Source organism: Platichthys flesus, chromosome 11 (assembly GCF_949316205.1).
Source record: "Platichthys flesus chromosome 11, fPlaFle2.1, whole genome shotgun sequence".
In the NCBI taxonomy this organism is placed as follows: domain Eukaryota; kingdom Metazoa; phylum Chordata; class Actinopteri; order Pleuronectiformes; family Pleuronectidae; genus Platichthys; species Platichthys flesus.
Genome location: NC_084955.1, coordinates 4653274 through 4665794, shown reverse-complemented (window position 1 = coordinate 4665794; position 12521 = coordinate 4653274). Strand labels below are relative to the sequence as shown.

Here is a 12521-nt window from a genome sequence, read left to right as displayed (position 1 = left end):
TGTAATGATGGAACATCCAGACAAAGGTAGGAGTGATGGTCGCCCAGCGATGCAGCAAGGCGAACTGTGTGAGTGCAGGAGAGCTCTTATTAATGGAGGTGTGAGGGTCTCTATCAGCATAGTGAACTGTTGACCCTGACAAGAGGAAGGAAGTGCTCGGCCAGCTGCACGCCATTTTTCATCTCTCTGATAGACCCCTCTCCCTCAGACGGAGGGAGGCCGAGAGAAGGGAGGGGGGGGGATAAAGGAGAGGGAGAGAGGGGCGTGTCCGATAATACGAAGAAGTTGGTCCTGTGAAGTGTGGCGAAGTGTTAGATGGAGGCCTCTTAAGCCGTGACCCCTGTGATTTTAAAGAGCACCCAGCTCACCTCGTTAATCAAAGGCTGATGCGTATCACAGTGAACCCCCCCCCCCCCCGCCCGCTCCCCACACTCCTCCTTACACAACCCTAAACCCCACCCCAGCCACGGCCGTGTTGCACTCTGTCATTTTTCACAGGAGGTTGATGGGAAGATAAGGACCGTCGGGTCGTCCAGCCAGTTCAGGACACCATTTGTAGGAAAAGGACTCTATTTGACTCCTGAGTGTGTGCATGTTCATGTAAATGAAAGGAGCAGACAGGGGTCAAGGTCATTGTCCATATAAAACTGTGGTTTTGGAACCCTTTCGTGTGCAGGTATATGTCACATGAAACCCACTGATGCATTATATCAGCCCCCATTAAAGAGGAACACCTTTTTTACACATCAGTCTGTTTATAGGTAATGGGAGCATTACTGCAAACGTCTAAAAGATGGTATGCAGTCTATAAAAGTGGATATTTAAAATCTGATATACTGCCCTAAGGGATGTCTCTTGACTCTGTGGTATTTGATACTGGAGTGTAAAAAGTATGACGAAGCAGAGAGGGACTCACACAGAACAATTCAAGATTCAGAGACTGGATTTCAAATGTGTATATTTAATTTATAGCAGGGCTGTACAAACAGTGCAAATGATTCGGCCCATGTTGGACTTTAGTCAATACAGATTTAACAATAAGAAAAGAACATGGAGTGAAAGCAAAGAGATATTAACACACCTCTGTAGGCCACTTGATGCCACATTAGAAACAGCATAACACAAGCAAATCACCAACTGAACTGTTGCATTGTGGGCAATGTAGGCACCAGGTTTTGACAAAAAACACACAACTTCTGCCAGACATTTTTGTCTTGTTTGGTTTTGATTGGTTGCTAAGTCTCATTTATCACATACTGTATATCTGTATGGAGCTCTGCTGAAATGCATGAGTTAGCATCATGTGTCTGTATCAAGGCCTCTGAGGCCTAAATATACTGTAGATCTGATGTAATAAAGCATACATCTATGAATATGACATGTTGTAATTTGTATGTATAAATTCCTGTGTAAATTTCCCCCCACATTTCTCAGCAACAGGAGACCTAATAATAGAACTCACGTGCAAATTGAACATGAGGATTAATGTGTTTTTGGCATGCCACTTCTTTTCCTCCCAGGCATCCGACTTCCTCCTGAAACGAACAATAGAGGCAGTTGTTTTTTTTATATAGAGAAAAAGTTTTAAAAGCATTTTCAACATCTATTGTTTTATTTAGTCTAAGTGACAAATTGCTAAATATACTGACCAAAACCATTAAAGTGTTCCAAAGTTTTATATCTGCTTACTTCAAATAACATCAATTAAAATGTATATACCCATTGAATAAAACATGTTGTCAGTGTAGAATGTCATAAACCTGCTCTGTGTTAAGTCCAGTGTGATCGCTCTGTGCTGTTCGGCCAAGAGTAAGGGGAAGAGAGAGAGGGAAGGAGAGGAAAAATGAGCCTGCCAGTGGTTAATTGAGCATACAGATTCCTAATGTGTCAGGCGGTGGCCTCGCAGATGAGGGATGGCGCTTTTTTTTTCACGACGCATCTTCCTTTGTTTCCTCTTTAAGGCTAATGAAGTCGGCCCTCCAGTCGCCACCTGGGCCGGACGCTCAGACACCAGAGAGACTCTCACATCCCCATTCGCGGAGTCGAACAGCGAGTCATCATCTTCGACACCACCCGCCCCACCACCACCACCACCACCACCACCCATCCCTGCCAACGCTCAGCCGCCACCCTCAGCCAGCTCAAAGACAAACACACACAAATGACACAAGCTGAAATATAAGCATGCTCGCACGCATACTGTACACTGCGAATACATGCACACACGCACGTTGGGTTATTAGCGAGACGTTAGTGATGAACTCACACTCTGAGACAAAGTTTACAGCATATTTATTACCAAAGCCGCAGACCTGTTTATTTTTACTATCTCAAAACAGCAAGCATCCATTATACAAAGATTTTTATTTTTTTGGTTCCTCGCTCGTCTTTTTTTCCGACATGCCTTTAGGTCACCCACTAATGAGCTTAGCACTGAGGAAACGTGGAAGCGATTAGACGAGGCTTGGCTGTTTGAACAACAGGGTGATGATATTGCACCTTATGATTGCACACATTTATAACAACAGAAACAGGGGAGGAGGTGGAGAGGCTCACGTCTCTGTCTCGCCAGGCTACTTCACATGGCTTCACCTGTGTACGGGAAACAAGTGACTGATGGTGGCCGCTGCTGGCAGCCTCACTCTCCCCTCCTTATCCTTGCTCTGCTTTAGCAAGGTGGCTCTGAACCTCCTTCAGCGCCCCTGTCTCTTTTGCTGTAGCAGCGCAGGCCAAGTAGTTGTGGTCACCCAAACATGTTCAAGGTGCTCCGTGACCATATGTTTGCTCATTGGGGAGCGGAGCAGGGAAGGGCTGGACTCCATGACCTTCACCCGGGTTGAGCAATGAATACTCCAGGCTCCGCTCGCTTGGGTTCATGCCAGGTGAACACAGGATTCGAGCAACCCCAGACATGAAACGGGAGCGCACAGAGCATTTGACTACTGAAGGTGGGGAACGAGAGCGTGAAGGTGGGGAGTAGTCAACTTCCTGGCAGAGAAGCTAACATGCTTTTTGGTCTGTGATGAGCAGGTTGGTTCAAACCAGTGTCGTGGGTGGCAGGATTTGATCAACCTGCAGAAGGCCGTCAGACGTCCTCCAGTGGATGAGAGCTACTTTGGATACAACTACTATTTCTCACATGACAAACATTTACATTTCCTTTAAATCAGGATCCAACTTCCATTTTCACTGGTTTCATTATTGTCGATTCCTTCTTTTTGTAATATTCTGCTATGACAATTTCAGACGGCAGTGCAGCAGAACTGCCTTAAATAGCAGCTGCAGTTCCCTGTTTTAGTTGTGTTAGTTGAAGGTAAAAGTGATGTGTGTTTTACGAGCACTTGCTGTCAGAATGATAATTATTCACTGTTGCATTTTCCATTTTAGCCTTTAAGAAGGTCGTAATATAACAGATACATTTAAACATGGTATAATGCATTTGTTACCTAATATAACACAATTGAATGTTAATTTATTCAATATTTTTTCATAATACTTCTTGAAGATCTTAGAAACAAGATTATGCGAGTAGTATTTACAATTTTTATACTTGTAATACAATATACTGGCTATATATAGATATAATTGAATAATAGTTCTATAGTTTCAGGTATGCCCTTTTAATATTTTTTTCACTGAGAAACTGTAAAACTGTACTACCTCTTATTTACTCTATTTTATGTTATTATCTTTTATCTTCTTTATTTTCATGAATGGAGTTTGATAACATGACATATACCCATTATTTAACTGAATTGATACCTTGTTTTGTCTGTTTTGTTTTCATCTCTCTTAACATTCTCCTTCTCAAACAACATCATGTGCATTTGTGCAATTAAACAACGGTAAAGATTAAACCTTCGCTGACAACTCATGGAGTCAACCAGGGATCTTTATGGGGAGGGAAAGGACTGAAGGAAAATACCATTACTCTCAAGATCATTTAAACATGTGCTGGCATTTATCTTGGTGGTCCATGTCCGAACACTAATGACAAACTGTTGTTATTAGTGGACTGAATCAAAGCCAAAGGCATGCCCACCCAAAACTTGAATCCGCTAAAACCACCACGCCAACGCTCTAATGTGGTATTACAAAAATAATACACTAGTCAAAATAGTGTAAATTAAGAGTAACACAACATGTGTTTGATGTGTTTTTTTTATACCTTTCTCTCTCTCTCTCTCTCTCTCTCTCTCTCTCTCTCTCTCTCTCTCTCTCTCTCTCTCTTTCTCTCTCTCTCTTTTTTCTCTTCTACTTTTCAGTCCTCCACCATCAACTTTATTTTCGTGGGAAGATTAAATATTTCTGCTTGAGAACCCCCTTTAAACTATGAAATGACTGCTGTCACTGACACACAGACCCCCCCCCCCCCCCCCCCCCCCCCTGTACACACACACACATATACATACACACACACCACGCTCCCCTGATTTTGGATGGATAGATGGGTCGGGAGGAGGAGGGGAGGGATGAGGGGAGGGGGCTGAAATATATAATCTCCTGAAAAGAATGAGGCCCTCTGGGATTTTCTCAAAGTGGCCCCTCTCTGCACTGAGGCCGGGGGAAGAGTGGGCTAGCGGCTGGTGCTGCTGGTATGGTGTAGTGTGTGTGCGTGCGTGTGCATGTGTGTGTGGGACGAGGGGGTAGGTGGGGGGGAGCTAAAACCCGTCCACTCCACACTGTAACCTGAGTCAGAAGGGGGCCAATCTGTCAAATAATTAGCTGTTGCCCAGCACAAAGGTTTTATTTGCAGGAATTTCATCGAGGCAGGATTGAATAATATGTCTGTGCATTGTGCGGGGTAATGGGAACATCATCTCTTACTGGTGGCCCATAAAAGACGGCTAAATGATAATGAGAAAAGGCTCCGGTAATTCAATTCCTCAAGCTTTGGTTTCCATCTTTCTCCCCCCCCCCAAGTCTTTCTGTCCTTTTCTCTCCGCTCAGCTAATTGCGGAACTTCATGTTGATGCTGAAGTGGCTTTATTCAGCTTGCAAGAAAAACAGGCGATGTAGTAGGAAAAAAATAATCGTTCACGTCTTATTTCACTTGCTTAGTATGTAATTCACGAATGAACAGTTACCGTCTTAAGGTCTGATGCTTTATTTTACTATGTGAAAATAGCATCAAGAGTTGACAAGTAATAAATGGATGATTAAATTGAGTGTGAATGAAGAAACAAGGAGACACTCGAAGAGATAAATACTGAACTGATGAAATCAAAGAGTTTATTTGAATTCCTCTGATATTCTCCTGGCATAAACATAGGTGAAAAGATAATCAGCAGCATGTGCCTCCCACTGCCAAACCCACCGGCTCAGTTGTCTTTTTGTACATTGACCTCTGACCTCTGAGAGCAGCCAAGCAGGAAGTGGATAGTGTTAAAAGGGATTGATTGGTTTGTGGTCTATAGATGATTGTTTATATCATTCCATACTGGAGGTTTGACCCTTGGCGACCCCTCTGTGGACCAATCCGCTGAGAGCCATGACCTGCCTCCATTTGCAACAGCGCTAATTAGCTTTGACGGGCCCCGTGTTTGCGTCCGGGTTGTAAACTGAAGCCCTGCAGTGCCCTGATTGAAGAAAGACGCGGCGTGGCTACTCCTACCTCATGCCCATCGTTTCCCCCCCGCCGAATGTCAAACACATTAAACTTAATGTACCAGCAAATCTTACTCAATTATTTGTATGTTGTTGAGTTGCGTGCACATGTGTGTTTATGTGCGTGTCAGGTGGCTCTAAATGGCTGTTCATACGTCAGTGTATGTTCGGCCGTCTGAGCACACTCAAGCATGCTGGTGTTTACATGTAAGAGGGGCAGAGACGACGGGGAGGGAGACGGCTGAGTTTTGTCGTTCTCACTGGCATGTCCATGTTGGGTGAGGTTACACATCCTGCAACACATTGTGGAGCGATGAGGAAACTTGCTTGTAAGTAAAATAATTGGATTATTGCGTCCTGTGATCTCGCTAATTATAATGAAAGCAAGTTTACAATTTTCCAATTATTATTCCATGCCTATTCTGTTCCCCTCTAATAAAGAGGAGCACTGATGCAAAACAAAATGCTAGGACTCCATTTCCTGCCCGTGCCTTAGAGCTATTCAGAGATGAGGGATGTACACACCCTCCAAATATCAGGCCCAGTGCCGCACATAACATATTCAACTGCAGAACACACACAGATCCCACAGGGACACATAAATCGTGCCATATACAGTCTTTTTTTTTTTCTCTGAATAAAATGTACATATGTTTTAAATGAGGGAAATTTTGGTTTTAAAATAAATCCTCTGATGTGAGAAAAAAATAAAGGACAGTTAGCTGGTTTATGTGATTTATTCTTCACGGTGTCCTTGGTTACCAGGCATCAAATCGACATGAGTCACTCACTATGCCTCTGACAAATCATTGTATTAAATCTCCTCCCCTCGCAAGACCGTCCACTCTGTCTCTGCTCCTCCTCCGAGCCCACACACACACACACACACTTGTGTGCTCAGTATCAGTCACTCATACGTCTCTCTGCCCTGCCTGTCAGTCTTACAGCAAATTCCCCGGATCACACTACATCTGACAGTATTTCATCTTGGATTTGATGATAAGTGAGAGGATTTCAGTTCAAGCTGCAGAGCTTAGCATGAAAACGCTGCTCTCTGTGAAAAGCTGAGGGTTTACATGATGTGGGATCCCCTCACCCTCACCCCAACCTTTTTTTCCCCCTTTCTATGTCATCGCCTTGCCGTCTCTCTCTCTTTCTTTTTCCCTCTTTGCAGGGTTTTGTTGATTTAGCTGCCTGACACACCGACACTGGTTAACTCCTAAAGGAGCTAAACGCAGCTAACCCCACACTGCATAGTTATTCTATCACCGGACTCCGAGGGGAACACAAAAAGGATGTATTTTAATTAAGCAAAGCCCAAGGGCTTCAGTATTACTATAATCACATGGAGGTGGACACAGTGAGATGAGGAAAAGAAAGAGCTGGGGTCATCGTGGATGCAGGGGAATTGTACCGTTTGAAGTCATACAGCATGACGCTATTACAATAAAAAATGTTGCAGATTTGACTTAGATTTTCATTTATGTTTGATTATAATTAAGCCAGAAAAAGGTGTATTTTCTTGTGGTGTAAAGTCTGACTCACAAAGTCCCTGAATAAGATTTATATTGTGGTCATGTCTCATTAACATCTGGTCAGTATCGGATGGAAAAAGTCCCTAATCGATTAAACCAATGTGCATCATAAATATATGAGATTGGCTGCTCCTGGGACAGACATTTGTGGCATGATAACAACTGCCATGAAATTGCCGACACCAACAATGAACTGATCCATAAAACATGCATTTTTTAATGTGACCAAAGCCTGATGCGTTATTTCTTCATATCCAAAATCTTCCTCACATACTAAGTCATAAGGTTTTATTCAGGTTTCTCTCTCTCTCTCTCTCTCTCTCTCTCTCTCTCTCTCTCTCTCTCTCTCTCTCTCTCTCTCTCTCTCTCTCTCTCTCTCTCTCTCTCTCTCTCTCTCTCTACATTTGGCATAATAAGGTTCTCCTCTAGTGACAGTGAAACAAGCTGTTTTTGCATCAAAGCTGCTTCCAGCCTTTCATTTCTGGGCCCTGTTTACTCTCCAGTGTAAAACAATCCAGTAGATTCCCAGCCAAAATCAACTCGATCTAAAATAGAAACTCAGTGGCTGATATAAACTGCCAAATCTTCTTGGTCATAATATCATACAATTATATACAATGTAATTATAGTAATTAAACTAATGTGTTCAGATTTCTGTGGGATGATTCAGTTAGCATGAAATGATAGTGTATTGACCCTGTGTGTCTCTTTGTATGTGTGTAGCACATTTTGCAGCGACATATGTGTCTGACAGACTCTAATAACAGGTGAAGGGTGAGAGTGAACCCCCTCATCCCCCACCTCAACAAACACACACACACACCCACACACACACACAAATGCAGAAACACACGCGTGCAGCCTAGGTTAACCCTGGAAATAAAGAAATAAAGGCATTACATGGAGAACATGAGGAGAATCCTGAATTCCAGTTGCTGGTAGGAAAGATGGATTGCCTGAATTCTCCACCAATCACCAAACAACACATTGGCTGCAGCATTGATTGATGAAGTATTTAAGTCGTCAATCTCACATCACCTGCTTTTCTTCTCTCTCTTTTGGCCCAATGGCCGCAGAAAAGCTATGCTGTGTCTGCAGATCGGATGAACCCTGACCGACGGGGAAAACTTTGCAGATTTTCCGCCTTTGGGATCAAAATGAGGGTTTATGTTGGACGCTGGATCTAGTCTTGGAAAATTAGCCAAAGGTTTGCTGACGGATTTCAACTTTTATAAGCAGGTTGGGTTTATTAATTTGCTTCATCCATTTCACTACAGATATGTGAGGTGTAACCTTTTTGGGCAACACACAGCTTGCTTCAAAACACAGGTCACTGTGTGTTTCCTCTCTCAAAACAGGCAGTTTACAAAACCGCCAGTCACACCTCCAACTCCAGCAGCCTTGCACTATAGGCCTCGGTGTGTGTATGTATAACTCAGCCCAATATTATTGATCACAAATCATGATTAACAATGATAATACTGATGAAAATGGAACATTAGCCCTCACCTCTGACCTTATTTGCCGACCTCTTTGTACTCTATGATATATTCAATATCATAATCATGCTTGAGTACACTTGGTTTGAGAGAGCGGGGGTTGTGGGATCAATGGGACTCATGCACTCATAAGCAGAGAGAAAACATCACACCTGCAGATATTGTGTTGACAGTGCATCGGAGAGCAAACACAGAGCCACTGTCTGGTCCACCCGAGCTGAAGAGGGCCATTGATCCACCAGTTAACCTATTCTCCTGCATCAGTACAGCGGCAAACCCTCAGAGGAAAGCCCCCCCCCCCCCCCCCACACACACACACACACACACACACCTCACCCACCCCCGTCCCCAAGCCTGGCCATTGTTTCCCTCCACTAATATGATACCCCCCGAAGGTTCTCCACAGACCTCATTCCTAATCAATGCATGTGGTTGGTGGGATCATCCTGTCTCTGCAAATTAATGACTTCACTTTTTTCTGTGGTTTCATTCCATCGATTTGTTTTATTAGCCCATTGATCTCCATGCACTACCCCCCCCACCCCCCACCTCCTAACCCCACCTTCTACCTCACCAGGTCCGACCAATGTGCTTCCTCTTTGCTTATCAATGTGAGAGCTGATGGCATCAATGCAATCAGCTGATGCCTACGTGAAAAGATGTGGAAGTAGTGTGTGCAGATGGGTGAGACTAACTGCGGTTAAGCTGGACATACACTGGGCCACTTTAGAAATGCTTAAACATGCTGCCTTGGTTATATGTGCCATTCGGTTATAACTTTACCTCATAATAACAACTTCATTCATACAGCATAAACAAGAATACTGAAAATCAATGACAAGTAGCAAAATAATACAATGTCATTTACAATCAAAGATGAAACATTATATTCGACTATACAAATTCTAAAAGGAAAGACAGCAGATACAATGATACATATTGTAAAGGTAATTCCAAAAGAAAAAGATAAAGAAACATAAATAATACAAAAAAATAAAAAAATATATTCTACCGAAACGTTTAAAAAAACTTGGCTGTTTTGCAGAAAGAAATAAAGTTACGTTGGATGCAACTATATTCTACATTGATCCCTACCTGCACTGCGATTATTGCACTTAAAATTCACATGTCAAAAATTCATCAGACAAATTTTGATCAGATGCTCCAGACCACCTGTTGGATTGTCGGGAACATTTGACTAAAGCTCGCACAATCTCAGAATGTGGGAAAAAAATGGGTTTAAATCTCACAGTAAAACATCAATTTGCTTATTTGAGAAGAGGTTAGACCTCAAAGATGCAACACTAACAAATGTTCATTATCTTTAATGTTCTCAGTGAGTCAAAATTATAGATATCCAGGTTAAAGTAATGTGATTTTTTACTAGTTTAATAGAACTGCCATGGTCTAAATCACTCTGACGTTCATCTGGTCAGGGCTCGCTGGTCTTATTAACAGCCATATCTAACTCTATCCCCTATAATTCCCTCTGCGATCCGAACAAAAGGATAGGAAGTGCTTTACTCCGACAAGTCAGACTTCACTTCACAGGAGGAATTACAGCTTTTCATTTTCTGTCACTGGAGCGTTTTAGTGAGGTGCCCCACCAGCATAACGACGCTCTTTCTCTCTTGTTTTATGACTTGAGCCAAGCACAAAGAGTTGATTCACAGTAATTACATATGAAAACGCCGATGCCGACGAGCATATCTGAAGTTTGAAAGCACCGAGACAGCTGCAAAAGTACACACACTAAATATTCCAATGCTGAAAGAAACATGGAGTCAGAGCCCTACACCCTCAAGATAAAAAAAAACACACAAAAGTTCTTAAAGGGAAAAAAAATCTAATGTGAGGTGGCCGTCAATGCTTCTGTCTGAATCCATCAGGGAACACAGAGTTTGCATTCGCTGGACCAGATTCTCCTCAGAGCTTCTGCCATGTTATAAGCAAAACCACAAATAAGCTGATGTAATACTAAAGGCTGTAAAATATGTGGCTCCACCCATCCTCTCTCCCTCTATCTCATTCCTGAATCTTCCAATATATTTGTTCTCTGTATTTTGTGATCGCTTTTCAGCCTTCACTGTGATAAGAGTATTTCATTTAAGGGATATTGTGTCAAACTGCGGCAACAAGCACTCTGCTCTACACACAACTTCTCAGAAATATACAAGTGGCATGTCAGTTTAACATCACACCAAGCAAGTGCACAACTTATAAAAAATAAATCCACAATTTAGGTGCTGTGTCACATGTCGGCTAAAGAAGTTGAAATATAAAAATATAATAATTTTAACATGCACACTGAAGACAAAAATGTCCAATCTGCATCTTGTCCCACAGTGTGTGGTAGGTGTACGTACGTGTCCTCCTCTGCAGGACAGTGCTTTTCTGTGGTGAGAAATAACAATATCTTGAGAGTGTCCACGTTCAAAGATGAGAAAGAGACTATCAAGCGCCCCGCTCCCCCGCCAAAACTGTATGTTTATCCAGCTTGTGGGAATTCCTGTTCCTCAGGACGGATCCGGAGTTGTCCTGATTGGCGAGATTCCCGTCCCACCCTCCTCTCTGTCGGGCCCTCTCAGGGAAATCACATCCCACACAGATAGACGATTACTCACTGTCCCTCCACTAAGACGTTACTCTGCTGACCTGGCAGCCGGAGAGATGGCGATGGTGTGTTTGTAAATAACAGTGATGTGAACGCTCTGAAACATATATGCAGATGTACACACATGCAAAGACGTAGAAACTTTAGAATTAATCAAGTGAGTAAGGCCTGCACATGCACACAGTTTAAGGTTTTCACTCCACTAATGTAAAACTTAGTTTAAACAAGTTAATATCACAAATAACACTGTCAGGGTCAACGCTGTTTGAGACTTTCTTTTCTTTTGTTTTTGTATATTAGGCAATAGAAGAATGGATCTTTATTATCTATTTTTTATTATTGTCTTTTTTGTTTCTTCTGTCTTCTATCTTTTGTATCTATCTAGTGTACAAACAAAAGAGATCACATGCAAAACAGTGGAGCGGGTTTGGATTTGGAACCTTTTCTCTTGGGATGAAGTGACATGTTCTCCCAGTGTTTCAAAACCCTATTTTTGTTCTCCTGACTTTTACTACTTCTTGTTGGATTTCTGTCTATCGTCTCTCTGGCCATTATTCTCCTGCCGTCGGGAACATCTGTCCTGATAAAAATGTTAAAATATGAGTGTTTTGTTCCCCTTCACTGAAAAACAACAAACAAAATCAACTACCAATATCTTACATAAAATATTTCTATATACAATCAAAGATATGCCGTTGTGTGCATGAATAAATTAATAATAAAAGTCTTTGGTCATCCCAGGCTGTATGAACAAACATTTTCATCGATGAACTTCACCTTTGCAGACCTGAAACCTCCGTCATCTTGATACTATTATCAGTAATTTATACCTGGGATTCAGGTCATAAAGATTTATCTGGGCAATTAAACATGGTACAGTGTTCAGCACATTAAGAGGTAGGTAACTTACGTGTTGGTGCGTTAAGTCACCACTACATGCTTACACCTCTCTCCTGTCTTTGCATAAATCCTTTCGGGCTTCTGGCAGCGGTTTCCTGCTCTTTCATCTGGCTCCCTTGTGGTAGGACTATTAGCCCAGCCTGTATACCTGCAAGTGTTTGGGAGGCAGCTGGCTCTGGACGCTCAGTGCCTGCACGGGCCTAGGGGCTGCTGGGACCTGGGAACACTGGCACCAAATACCAATGGGTAATTAGACCTTCATTCAAGAGCGAATGTGGCAAGCATTAGACACAAGGCTCTTTCCGGTTCAATTCTTATCTCCATCCTGCCTTCTTTTCCCCTCACAACAACCATGCTTCATCCACA

General features: G+C 42.6%; 1 long non-coding RNA gene across 1 annotated transcript in view; it reads right to left on the bottom strand.

The window, feature by feature from the left end:
- Positions 1 to 976: 976 nt before the first annotated feature.
- LOC133965299 (uncharacterized) overlaps positions 977 to 12521 on the bottom strand; it is a 52220-nt gene continuing 40675 nt past the window's right edge. Inside the window, exon 4 of the long non-coding RNA XR_009923862.1 lies at positions 977 to 1535. This is a non-coding gene — a long non-coding RNA (uncharacterized LOC133965299). The remainder of the gene's footprint in view (positions 1536 to 12521) is intronic.